Source organism: Gossypium arboreum, chromosome 10 (genome assembly GCF_025698485.1).
Source record: "Gossypium arboreum isolate Shixiya-1 chromosome 10, ASM2569848v2, whole genome shotgun sequence".
In the NCBI taxonomy this organism is placed as follows: Eukaryota; Viridiplantae; Streptophyta; class Magnoliopsida; order Malvales; family Malvaceae; genus Gossypium; species Gossypium arboreum.
The window spans coordinates 9,489,788-9,504,916 of NC_069079.1; the positions used below are offsets into that span (position 1 = coordinate 9,489,788).

The 15,129-nt window shown below is 29.6% G+C and overlaps 1 pseudogene; it reads right to left on the bottom strand.

The window, feature by feature from the left end:
- Positions 1-7,707: 7,707 nt before the first annotated feature.
- Positions 7,708-7,855, bottom strand: LOC128282949 (U1 spliceosomal RNA; annotated as a pseudogene).
- Between the last annotated feature and the right edge of the window lie 7,274 nt (positions 7,856-15,129).

Sequence of the window (15,129 nt, forward strand, 5' to 3'; positions counted from 1 at the left end):
TCATCTCCCCTAGGTATTTAAAAAATTAGTTCATGCTTGAAAATAAAAATATCAAAGATACAATATAACCGAAAAAAATAAAAAAAAACTCATGATAATCTCCTAAGAAATCAATTAGGAATCTTCAATCTTGATGGAAACTTGCTTTAGAATCGGCTTTCGAGTTGTTTTCTTGAATATTCTATGACGGCTCCCTCCTATCTTCTTATTTTTGTCATATATATGTTTTAGAATGACAGAAAAACCTAAAAATCGCGATTTTTCGCAGTTCAAAGTGCAAATCTGCAAAATCAACATAACCTATCACATGGTCGTGCGGACTGGGTCAGCTTGTGTTGTAATGACCCAAAATCCATGGGCACCGAAAAAGTGTGTTATCGAGCCTCCGTCTTAGTGAAATAAGTTCGAAAATAATTATTAAAAATATTTATGAGCCTAGTGGTGTGTCTAATTAGATTTTAATTAAGTAAAGTTAGCTTAATTTAGAGTAATTAGCAAAAAGGATTAAATTGAATAAAGAGTGAAAGTCTAATTATAGATTAAAAGAAAGTAAAAAGGGCTAAAATGGCAAGTAAGCCATTTAGCATAAGTTGAGACGGCAAACATGTTAAAATCTAAGATATTTTTAGATTTTAATTATGTAAATATATTAATTTAATTATTAATTACTTTTTATTTAAGTATATAGATATTTATTATTTATTATTATTCTATTAAATTATAATTTATATTATTAAATTATGATTATTATTATTATTAAAAATAAATTAAAATAAAGACAAATGTATGGTGATTAAATTATACAAGTATAATTCATATATTTATACATTTCTAATATATTTATTTAATTACTTTTTATTTAAGTAAAAGATTTTTATCATATTAAAATATTAAATTATATAAACTAAATAAAATAAGGACAATTGGATGGTGAAGATAATAGGCAAGTGTAAAATATATGTGTGTCCAATTGTAATATATATATTTGTTATTAAATAAGATATTTATAATTATTATTATTATTATTATTATTATTATTATTATTATTATTATTATTATAAAGTTAATAAAATAAAAGAATAAAAGAAATGAAATAAAATAAAGTAAAGAAGAAACAGAGAACATTTCGAAACAGAACAGGAAAGAAAAGGAAAGAAAGAAGAAAGGGAAAATTTAGGTTTTAAAGCTTGAAGTTTAATTGGTAAGTTTAATCAAGTCATTTTCTTATAAATTTGATGTTTTTGGAATCTTAGAGTGAAATACTCTTGAATTTAAGTTGAAAATTTGAAAGTTAATAGATTTTTGAGTAGGGTTTATGTTGAACAAATGATGGAATTGGGGGATTATTTGATAGAAATTTTGATTAGAATTGAATAATGGATTGAATTGTAAACTAAGCTATAAGTTTTGAGTTTTAGGGATTAAATTGAAATAAATTCGAAATTATGAAAATATGATAAAAATTAAGTAGTTAGATGTGAGTTTGGTAAGAAATTGAGTAGTAAAAAGGTATGAATTGAGAATGAAAAATATATAGGTTTAGTTGGGATTAAAGTGGAATTAAAGTAAAAGTTAGATAAAATTTCAGCATTTAAATTGTGTTATGCTAATAATTGTGAAATTATTTTAATTGTTTGTAGCTAATATCGAGCCTGAAGCATCGGCCCAAAAAGGAAAAGGAAAGATCGTCGAGGATTAAATCTGAAGAGAATTCTGGTTTGTATCACTATAACTCAAGCTTTATAATTAATATGTGTTTAATTTAATATGAATATGTGGTAAGTATTTTAAGGTAAGTATTTAATGAAATAATAAAATTTGTGATTGGGTATTAAAATTGAGATTGATACTGAACTGAATTATTGGATTCTGAATATTGTTTTGAATACCGAATTGAACTGTGAAATTACTGAATAATGTTACGTATATTACATTGAACTGTAAAATTTCTAATGAAGTGAATTACTGTATTACTGTGAAAATTGATCAAAATAATAAATTATAATTAATATTGAATCGAAATGGAAATTATACTGAAAAATTATTTAAATACCCTATTAACTAGTCAGGCTAGTGGGATATAGTTGGCATGTCATAGGATATGGAAGAGTACGGGTTTTTGCCGACTTACTGATCAGGCACTTATGTGCCGACTATTGTTACTGTTACTGTTACCGATTCGACACTTTGTGTGTCGAATACTGTTACCGTTACTATTACAGATTCAGCATTTTGTGTGTTGAATACTGTTACTCTTCATCATTCTCGCTCTCGCTACATTCTTGATTACTTATTAGATATCGTGTACCGTTAAGGCACATTGTGCCGTACTGGTGTGTTGGTTGGAATCCATGTATCCGTCGAGTCCGAGTCAAGTTAATAGGGATAAATGAAATAAATCTACTGATAAAACTAAATTTGAATGATATGTCCTATATGAAAGTTGAGAATTGAAATAAAGAAATAAGAATGGTATATATATATAATTGAATGATAACATGAAAGATTGAATTGTTCATTAAGTGATGATAATTGTAATGTAAAAGTATGTGTGTGATTTAATGTATTTAATTATAAACTGAATTATAGTGATACCACTGAGTATATGCATACTCAGCGTATGGTTGTTTCCGTGTGCAGGTTGTAGAAGTCAAATCTTGAACCAAAGATCCAAAGCCGACCAACTTCAAAGAAACTTTTGGTGATGTATATTTTCTTTTGGTAATGTGGCATGTACTTAGGATGTGTATAAAGGTTATTATGTTTTGAATATAAATGATTTAAAATATTAGTATTGCAAGTTTAAGAATTATAATGAAAAGATTATTCATTTCAATTTAATTAGCACAATGATAAATTTAAATTAATATTATATTGATTAAGTTGATTAGAAAGTAAATAGAATAGAAAATGAATGTGTGAAATAAATTGGTTGAATTGGTTATGTTTGAAATGATATGGTTTTAATTGCAGGAGGTTTTATGTAAAAATAAGCAAAAATACTGTCGAAATTTATAAAAAAATAAAAAAATAAAAATAAAAATTTGGAGTATTTAAACGAATCCCGTTTCACTTAAATGTATGTTTTAGACTTTGAGAGTTCGATATAGGGATTTAGTAATTAAATTATGCTATGAATGTTATTTTATTTGTGAATTATTCATAAGTTGTCTGATATGTCCGGTAATGCCTCGTAACTCTGTTCCGGCGACGGTTCGGGGTTAGGGGGTGTTACATGTGTGGCTCCTGTAATTGCTCTGATTTTCTGGTTTTCGCTCATTTTTCACTCCTTTTGCTTCCAAATGCTCTCTTAAGCATCAAAACAAGAATTTAAATGATTAGGAGCATAAAATTCACCATTAAAATTGAATAATCACCCAAAAACGCACTAATAATGAGGTTAAAATATGTTACTTTTGACACTAATTAGTCACATAATCAAAGTTTGACATAATCCAAGTTCAGGGACCAAAATAGATGTAGTTGCCAAGTTCAAAAATCAAAATGGACTAGAAAAAGTACAGTTACCAAAGTAGACCTAAAGTAGACCTAATTACTAAGTTCAGGGACCAAAAATTATTTTATTTTAATGTTTTAATTCAAATCAAAATTTTAAAATACCATTTTTACATATATTTTCATCAAACATTTATTATAACCTATCCAATAATTTATTAACATATTTTATGGATTTAAATATTGCTAATTCAATTGTTTCACTTAACTAGTTTAAACTAATTTCTTTTATTTTTCTAATTTTGAAAAAAAACATGACTATAATGATAGAATTCATGTTCTTATTAGAAAACATTCTCAACACCGTAGAGTTAAGATGTAAGTTTGAAGAATTGTTAAAGTGCAAAATGAAATTAAAAAAATGCTAATATCATGCAATACATTTTTGAGTGTCAATACAAGATTTGATTTGGAATGGATTGTCATATACTTGCAAGGATGAAAATTTTACATGACATCAATATAGTCTTTGATAACAAATGTTACAAAAATACTTGAAGAAATATAAAACATTGCTAGGATAAACATTAAATATTCAAAGTTAGTGATTAATTTCACCGTTATTTATGTCAATTCAAGGACTGATTTTGATGTAACTTTTAATGGTAATTCTTAATGTATGTTGGTGTTAATGTTAAAAGTCAAATTCTAACTTCTTGTTATTAAAGTCTGTATAAACTATTAATTTTCATTATTTTTCAAATTATATAAACATTTAATAATATTAAATTTAAAAAGAAGTTTATGGTGTATATGATAAACAGAGTTTTGATTTTTATTTGATTTGTTCATAAATGGAGGATTGGGTAGTCAAATCCTCTTATTATAGTGTTTAGTAAACGGAAGTTTGCAATAGCTTGTTAAGTTAAAACCTCCAAAACAGAAAACGTTGGGATGAACAAGTTTTTTCAAGAGTTTATTGGAAATGAGATATATGGAATGACATATTTAATCATACTTGCTCAAAAATTACTCTCTTTGTTATATGCTCCAGTCTCTCATTTTCACTTTTACCTCTAAAGTCTAAAGTAAATCTAAAAAAAAAAAATCCATCGTGAATCTACAAAAATCAACATTGCCGTGAGAAATTTTCAGTTGAGCCCATTCATCCTTAAATATTTATATACTCTTAATTTATTTTCAATTCACTCGTTTAAAATTGTTTCTTATATAACTTTATATTAATTGAAATATGCTACTTGACAAATTTATTCAAAGTGTGACATAATTATACTAATTCACATACTAAGAACATGACATAATTATCACTAAGAATATAGTTTACAATTATATTGATACACTATTAACAATATTTATCAATTTTCACAATGTTAATATTTGCAAACAACTTAAGGAATTTATTTATTTAAATTTTCAAAATATTCGCTAATTAATTTCCGTAATGGATGTTTTAAATCCTTGGTGATAGTGTTTTATTTCAATAATTTTACCCAATAAAACTAAAATATTATAAACAAATAAATACTTAACAATAAAAAGTCATGTTCTTATTTGTTATTTTACATATCAACTTTCAGTTAAATTTTATCAAACACTTTTAAATAATTAATTAATAGAATTAATTAATAAAACTAATCACTATCAGCTATTAGTAATAGGAAATTGCCAAACAGTGTCCGTATTTAATCATATATATATATATACGTACAGAGTAAAACTTAAAAGAAAAGTTATTTGATTTCCAATCAAACACAATCATTAAACATTTATTTGTTTTTATTCAACCAAATAGAACAAATAAATACTTTGATTTTATATATTAAATCTTATATATGCGATGTGATCACACTATAAAATTTCACTTACGGTAAGAAAGAAAGAAAGTATTTATGGAAGGGAAATTCAACATAAACCCTTCTACCTTCTTTATATATTTTTTATAGTGTTTTGCAAGTTATATTTTTATAATAAGTCATTCCAATTTACCTATATTGATTAATTCAACTAACAATTTTACAAAATAAACCACTGTAAATATTAAAACTGTTTAAAAATCTTTTTAAGTTAACACGGTTTTTACAAATTAAATATACTATTAAATCTAAATTATATATTTAAAATATAAATAATACTATAATAAATTATTAGTGGTCATAATAATTAAATTAAATTAACAATCTATATTCATTAACTAATAATTAAAATTAAGTTAAAACTATATATAAATATAAAATTTGTACAGCTATTATTATATTTATATTTTAAAAATACTTTTATTTAAATTCAATGTAATCATGTTTTTGAAATTAAACTTATATACTATTAAATTCTAATTTTGTATTGAAAATGTTATGAAAGAAATAAAAATAATTTAATTAATCGAGTAAAGAAAACTAATAGTTAGTTATAATTCACGATTCACTCTTTTATTTTGTAACTTAATAATTAATTAATAAAATTAATTCACATCTTCAATTTTGGTTTTTTTTTTTGGGGTGGGGGATAACACTCCTTTTACGTTTGACAATGAATGCCTCAAAACATATTTTCTCTTCAGGGCCATTAATTTAAAATGATAAAACTAAGTAATGGTTACATCTAATAATTTGAGATACAACACAACACAACAATCTATAATCTATCCATGTATATTTATAATATATTTAAAAGTAGGAATTTGGAAATTTTTTGATCAATGAAGATATTTTTTATTTTTATTATATTATTAAATTAATTTTAAATAATTATAATATTTAATTTAAAATTATTAATTAAAAGTTGACATGAAATAAAATTTATAATAATTATACATTTTAACAATAATTATAATTTAATAGAACTTATGATATTTACACATTTAAAAATAATTATAATCTAATTTACATTTATTACTTAAAATAATTTAATAGCACAATCCCTATACAATTAGACATTCAAAGCAAAATAGACAAATCATATTATATGAATACCATTTTTATTATGCTAACTCTACTTTAACAAAATTTCTTGTCATATTATATGAATACCATTTTTATTATGCTAACTCTACTTTAACAAAATTTCTTGTCCATGGAGTAAATCCTGGTCAATCAATTTATTCAATTATGTATTTTATATTATGAATCATATGGCTTACACTAAATAGGATTAGATAGGCTTTCACCCCTCGGAAGTAGAGGTTGGATAACGAATTTATATATAGAGATATGATCAAAGAGATATTTTAATCTTTCAAAAATCATGCACAAACAATCCATTTGATTAGATAAAATGAAAATACCACATAAATTGGGTGTATTTAACATAGAAACAATGGACATAATTTTTATATTTATTAACACTTCAAAGGACCAATATTTGATATTGAAAAGTATTTAATACATCTTTATAAAATGAAGAACAATGTTAATTGATTAAAATAATATTATTATAGATAGAAATCGAGATTGAAAAATGTTAATTAGTGCTGACATGCATTGAAAGTTAAAAATGTCCTAAACCTTTAAAACCGAACACAACTTGAGCCCACAACTTGAACCTACATCCCTACCACATGACAAACAAAACCTAAGGGTGTTGCATAAGGAGAGAGCATATAATAACGCAGTGGAGTCGGATATTAAACTGATAAAAACATATACTACTTTTGATCTAAGCAAAAAAAGGCCGAGAAAAGGATCAATAAATGTCTAGATTTATGTTTTATAATGCACCTACACCTCACCCTTTGCTTGTGCTCTCAAAATGGGACTTGGAGTAGGTCTGAACATTTGTTACTATGGACAGAATGTATATGATTTTTCCTGCACCCCCACATGGGATGCTGGTGATTTTGCTCGTGAAAATGTTTGGATAATATAACAATAGTTCACTTATTGCAGCCTATACTGATCATAAGCTGGAGAAGCATGTAGATTAGACCTGCAACTATGCAATGGAATTGGTAAGCCATTAAATAAAACAACAATTTGCAAAATGTAATGTGTGAAGGGAATAGATTCTGTTTGTATGGTTTTGCAAAGGCTTCAATCTTTACCTTGGTGTTCTTCTGTATGCTTGACAGTTGAAACCAACTGATATTTGCCTTTGACCCTACTAAAGCTGTGGAAGATCGTTTCCTGCTGGTATCAACTCAAGCAAGGAATGGGCACAAGGTTCTCTCACACACTTCCTACACTCTTTTTCGAGATTTTGAAGTATTTTGAAACCAGTTACTTTAACTTGAAATTGATAGGGGCTGCGCGTACGCAAGCCCCCAGTGCCACAAATTATGACGTAGGCTCTCCCTCTTGGGGAGACCTTAAAGCAGCACCCCTTCCAAGTGCAATGCAAGTCACTGCTCTTCCTGATCACTCATTGACCCTGTCCAGGTAAGTATGTTTTAATGTTGCTCTATCATCTCTCCTTATACCCCAACCCTTATGTTTTGTTTACCATATGCTAGCGATGTGGGATTCAAGTCGTATTAGGGGCATAAAGATCAAGAACATTTTTGCCTTTCAATGCTTCTAACTAATTATTGACATTCCCCAATCTCGATTTCTGTTAATAATAATATTGTTTTATTTTATCAATATTTTCTTAATTTTATAGTGATGTGTTAAATACTTCTCAATACCAAATATGGATCTTTTAAAATATTTTCAGTCACAAAATTAAAATACCTTTTTAAATTAAATTCAATTTAAGATTAGTAAGTATATAAATCTATCGTACAACCTCTATTTCAAGGAAAGAAAAACCAAAAACCTATCTAATCCTACTTAATTCATAATAAACATACTGATTTGAACAAATTGACTGAAAAGGATTTGTTCCCTAAACAACAAATTTTATTGAAGGATCATCTACATAGTGAAAAATGGTATTCATTAGATATGATTTGGCCCTATTCTCCTTGTTAGTTTAATTTGTAAAGGGATGTGCTCAATCCAAGGAAAAGAGCGGATGGACAATGCGTACATAGTGAAAATGGTAAGAACGACATAATAGGCGGACAAAACATTTTCTCATCTCAATACCTATAATGTACACCAAATTTCTACTTTAGCCTTTTCAAAATCACCTCCTTATGCTTTTTCAAATTTCTATTTTAGCTTTTTCAATTCCCATAATGCGAAGAACCAAACCATACGTCCTCGAGAGTCTTCAGCTCAATAGTTGTAGATGGAGATCTATTTACTAGATAGCATGTAGTATTTACAGCTTTAGCCCAAAAGTCTTCATCGAGCCCATCATTTGATTGCAGGCAACAAGATTGCTTCAAGAGAGTTCTATTCATGCATTCTACAACTCCATTTTGCTATGGTGTATGGTGAACAATGTGGCGTCTCACTATTCCTTTAGTTTTATAGAACTCAATAAATTCACCCAAGCAATACTCCAAGTTGTTATCCGTTCGAAGCCGCTTGATCTTTTTTCCTGTTTGATTTTCGATCAAAGCCTTAAATTGCTTGAAATTAACAAGCATTTGATCCTTGTGCTTCAGGAAATACACCCAAAACTTTCTTGATTAGTCATCAATAAAGGTTAATAGATATCTATAACCACCTTTTGAAATTGTTGGAAAAGGACCCCCAAAGATAGGAATGGATATAATCCACTGTGCGTTTGGTTTTGTGAATCCCAGTGCTAAACTTGACTTGAGTCTTTTTCCCAAAGATGCAATGCTCACAGAAATCAAGCTTTCCTATAACATCCCTACTTTTTTTTAAAAAAAAAAAAAAGAGAAGAAGAATATTTATGGTAGAAGTACTTGAATAAGTGATTTATAAATAAATAGTAATATAAGAAATTGTGATCGTTTTTAGAGAAAACCGTCAGATATGAAAACACAGAGGATTATTAATAAGAGTATGTGGCTAAGTTAAAAATTTAGTATCGAGTATAGAGATTAAATTGAATACGTTAGAAAAGTATAGAGACTAAAGTGCAATTATCCTATTTTATTTTGATGGAAAGGACTTAATGGTAATTTTACCATTACTTAAGAAAAATCAATGGGTTCATGATGGCTTTTAAATGATTTTTTATTAAGTAATCATATTTTAATAATTACTATTATAATATAAAAAAAAAGAGAGAGAGAAAAAGAGAGAAAGATTCATCTTTCTGATCTTTCTTTCTTTTTCACATCAAACAAAGGGGGAAAAGAAAAAAATTTGCTTCCATAATTTTCCTTCAAATTCAAGTATAAGGTATGAGTTTTCTTCAATTTTTTTTTTAGATTTTAAATCTTTGAAACTTGCTTTACATATATATACCAATAGTTTTTTTTTTTATCAAGTATTTTGAAAGTTGTCATTAAAGGACATTGAAGGAAGCTTAGAAAACTTAAGTGAAGTAGGTATATCTTTGGATAGGAAATGATTAGAAGATGAATTCTAGCTTGTTAGAAGTGTGAAAAAGAAATAAAAATTAATGGAATGATTATTTGGTATATTTGGTCATGTTAAAGGGGCAGTAGAGAACATTGGCCATGTAGCACCCCAAACCCGACCCAGTCGTTAAGGCCAAATCCGACGTGCCACTTTGAAGTCAAAAACCCGTGTTCCCTTTTTAGTGTTTTAAAAAAAAGCCGACTTTTGTCAAACTAACCAAGTGAATAGAAGCTGGACACCAGGTAGGTATCCATAATAGAGGAGGTGAGCCATGAAGGCTGCTTAAGTACCAAGCTCTCCGATTGGATCCAATCCTAGACATGCCCACATCCATTGCCACACTTGGTTATAACAAGTTGAAATTTCTTTGAGTGATTATCTTTGGTAAACCGAGTATTCGTGACGTCGTGTTATTTTAAAAAAAAAACAAGTATCGTTTGAAATCACACCCTAAGTCTAGCCCATTTGAGTTAGTATCCATCAATTTAAAGTTGTTTTAATAATATAATTCCGAAAAATCAAAGAAGAAAATAAAGTTAAAATGGCCTTATTACAACCCAAAATTAAATAGCAATTAAAAATAACTTAAGAAAACCAGTCTCTTTTTCAAACCCAAAAGTATTCACCATGGCCACTCTGAATCCCTCCGGCTCCAAGTCACCCACATCAAGGCTCACCGCAAGGTTAAAGAAGGGTGAGTTTGGGGAAACTCAGTGTAAGGAAAACCCATTCAAAGCCCAAGTTAGCTCAAGCCCATTGGGCCTAAGCCCATTCAGTAACAGTGGTACTGGGCCGAGCCCTTTTCAGATTATAATAACCGGGCCTTAGCCCTTATTCAGATAATGAGATGGCCCATAGGCCCATTTCAAAATACATGCAACATCAAGAAACATATGCAAGCCCATTTGGGAGACTACTCAACCCACCAACCATTACACTCCACCCATACCAGCCATACACTCCATGTGGGAATAGCTCAACCCACCCAAATTTAACACTCTTCTGATTGCGACTTTCTTTGCTCGATTATCATAGAATTGAGGCAAAGCCTCCAAGACGTGGACAAGCCACTTTCAAGACTTCCTCCGTCAATATCCCAGTCCCATGCATCGATTAATAACAACATGGCATGCAAGAAATAACAACAATCAAACATGCATTTAGGTCAATTTAACCCTATGGGTATTTTAATTTATCTCCTAGGGTAAAAGCGTAAATTTTCACTTTTAAAGGTATTTCAGTAATTTATCTATTTTAAGGTTTTTCATGCATATTCCTACCTTTCACGTACTAATGTAATCACTACTGAGGGTTCTTATCAATTGGGCCGTTGGCCCATTATTCCAATTTTGGCCCATTAAGCCCAAAAATATCGAGGGCACGTAAATCATGCACTTTGCGGTCCAAACATTGCACTTACCAAAAACATTAATCGATTTACCTCACGAGCATTCGACACTCGCAAATCTACAAAATACGGTTTTCGGCATTTCGCTTTTGACTTTTGCCGATCTAGACTAAGAAAGAGGGTGTTAGTTACACACTGTTTGTGACGATATCTTGACGAGATCCACACACGAACCGCCTACAATTGGATTACTAACACGTTAATCTAACTATTCAAATACAAACTACGTATTAACCCCTTACGATATTCGGCCAACCACACCTACAGATCATAGTAAGCTTATAGGAAATCAATAAGCAACTCATTAACAAATTTTTGTCATTGTTTACCACATAATCATAATTTCACTGCAAGTTGTCTTCCTAAGCAACAGTCACTAAATCATTTATAACTAGAGCTACGAAACTCCAAATCAAGTGCTGTTAATTTTCCCTAAAAATAGACTCATATATCTTCTATCCATAAAATTTTCAGAATTTTTGGTATGGCCAATAAATACCAAATTTTTCTTAAAGTTTCCCATGTTTCACTGTTTGACTAATCTGACCACTCTTCATTACAAATCAAATTTCTCATTGTACAGAATTCAAAATATGTTCTAGTTTATTTCTTTTGAAACTAGACTCATTAAGCTTTAATTACATAATTTATTCACCTTCTAACTCATCTCTCACAATTTATGGTGATTTTCCAAAGTCACATTATTGCTGCTTTCCTGAGCAGATTTATTACCAAATCACTCTTTCATACACCTATCTTGCATGCATGTTATTTAAACATGTATATCACCAATCAATCATCACATATCTATGATTTTTACTTAAGCATAATCTCCATTTCATCATTTTAAAGTAGAACATGTTAGCCGATTTTTCCCTTTAGCATCTAAGGCACATGCATGCTCATTTGTTTGGCTCAACTTCACATATCTTCCATTTTTCATCAAAAGAACATGAAACAACAACCATTTCCTTCATTTTAATTCATGAACAAATGCTCACAACACAACCAAAAACCAAAATATGCTTCAAGAGTTAAGGTAGAATCAAGAAGAACTCATGAACATCAAGATAGAAGCAAACTACCATGAACTTACCTTTAATTTTCTTCCCCAAGTGACCGAACATTCAAGAGCTTTCTCCTCTCCTTTCTCTTCTCTAACTTTAGGCTATGATGAACAAAGATGGACAAAACTTTGTTCTTTTGACCCCTTTTTCTTTTAATAAAATTTCATATTTCATCCATTTAATTCTTTAATACAAAAGACATGAAATTCCAATCATGAACATTTACCTAACCCATTATCATGGAACATTTACCTAACCCATTATCAATTTGTATCAATTTGTATCAATTTGTACCATAAATTATGGATATCAAGTGCACATTTTGTCTACAACAACATGATTGCTGGCCACTTCATGTAAAATGGGAGGTTTGTCATGCAAATCCTCCTATTTTGCACTCCTATTTATTTGGCCACTTCAATTTAGCCTATAGCATTTTCAAACATTTTCACATAGGTCCTATTTCATAATTTCACTCACAAATGACAAAATTAAAGCATGAAATTTTGCCAACATTCACAGAATTCCCGAAAATTGGGGCGCTACAGGCCACTTTGTGTAATATTGGTAGTAAATGATAGCTTGTGAAACAAAGAGTACTTTGGTGATGACGAAATTGAAAACAGATAATCGAGCCGAAAGATATGCGAATTTCGGAATATAAAACTTAAGTTGCCAATATGAATAATCATGCATATTTAAGTTCGTTTTTATTAGCTTTAATTTTAGAATGGATAAATGATGTTTCGTATTGAATTACTCCTATTGTAGCTAAAAACGAAGCGAACATCTTAAAAGAGAAAGGCAAAAAAAAAGGAGTAAAGCGATTAAAACTTTGATTTGTGCTAATATCTTATTTTCATTGCATAAAACTTTAGAATATAAAGTTTACTATGACTAGTTATATTGATTTTATTTTATTTTATTTTATTTTATTTTATAAGTTTTGGATGAGTTTGAATGATTTAGTTAATATTTATAAAATTATGTTTCGAGATGAATACTATGTTTCTCATATGATCAAATTAGAAAATTCATGGTTATGATTTGGATTTGAGTATTATGATTTTAGATGTTTGAGCAAGAAAATGATTAATATGTTTTGAATTGGAAGCCTAATTTTATATTAGGCGATATGTGATTTGAACATGAAACGCGTTAGGATCGACCCGATTTAAGCAACGAACAAGTAAAAGTAACAAAATAAATTGAGAAATTGAACACACAATTTAACCTGGAAAAACTCCTCCAAAGAGGATAAAAAAACCACGAGCAAAGATAATTTTACTATAATGGCAAAAGAACAAAGAGTACAAAAGATGGAGATAAAAACTAAACCCCGAAAACAAAGAACCCTCTAAACATAAACACAAAATTCTCTAAATGTGTTATGAGTTTTAATCTCCAATGGGTGTATTTTCTAAAGTTGTAAAAGAGTCTATTTATAGGCTAAATTAGCAAGTCAAATAAACTATGCTAATAAATGCTAAATATATTATACTAATAAATGCTAAATCTTCTAGAAAGAAAATATATTTTTGTTTAACTTGACTTGCAAGCAATCTCTTAGAATTTGGGTCACACAACTCTAACAATCTCCACCTTGACACGAATTCTTTCAACGCCATCTTTGCCAAAGCCCGCCATAGGCCTATCTTGAACTATGCAGGGAATTAACTGAGTCGAATCTATGCTTAGAAGTTGGAAGACTCCTAGCCTTCGACTTGTGCACTGCCAAATCAAAACTAAACTGGGTCTGATTTTCATGAATACAATGCCCTAACTTTTCAAAACCTGCATCCAAAAGAGAATCTCTCTTCAACGAAATGGTCATACCTTTTTCCCTCCTATGACCAAGTTGTCTCCGCTCCAAACGAGTTGACTTCGACTCCGTAACGGACGAGGGACGTCCAATTTCATCGGGCACTATAGAACCTTCTAAAATGTAAAGACTGCCGGTTCTTTTACCTTTTAACAAAACGAAAGCTCCATGAAATACTTTAATGTCACTCGACTCGATGTTGATTCTATATCCTTTCAAGTCTAAAATACTCAAGGAGATGAGATTCTTTCGTAAATCAGGTACATACCTAACATCTGAGAGTGTCCTAATCGTCTCATCGTGTATCCTAATTTTAACAGTACTAATACCAATTACCTTACTAGATGAATCGTTTCCCATGCGCACAACTCCACCTTCAACTGAACTGTATGTGGAGAACCATTCTTTATAGAGACACATATAGAAAGAACATCCCGAATCTAGGATCCACTCAGACGTGAGCTTGGAGTTATCACTGGTTGACACTAATAAGAAATCATCACCACCTTCATCGGCCAAATTAGCACCAACTACATCTTCCTCGTTACTCTCAGCAGCTCTTTTATTTCACAGTTTATAACAATCTGCATTGACGTGACCTAACTTTTTACAATAACGACACCTTTTGTCTCGTTTCTTTGATGCTACCAAAACGGAACGTTGCCTATCTGCCTTGCTATCCAAACAAAACTCATTTTTGAGTTTTTCTCTACTCAACAAATGACCATTCACATCTTCGAACGAGAGTTTGTCTACACCATAAATCAGTGTTTCCCTGAAAGACTTGTATGAAGGGGGTAAAGTGCACAATAATAACATAGCCTGATCTTCATCGTCAATATGAACCTCAAATTTATTTAAATCATTTAAAAGAGTAATGAATTGACTAACATGATATATAAGAATCTCACATTCGTTCATGCAAAATGTAAATAGACGTTGTTTCAACACTAAACGGTTAGCCAGAGACTTATT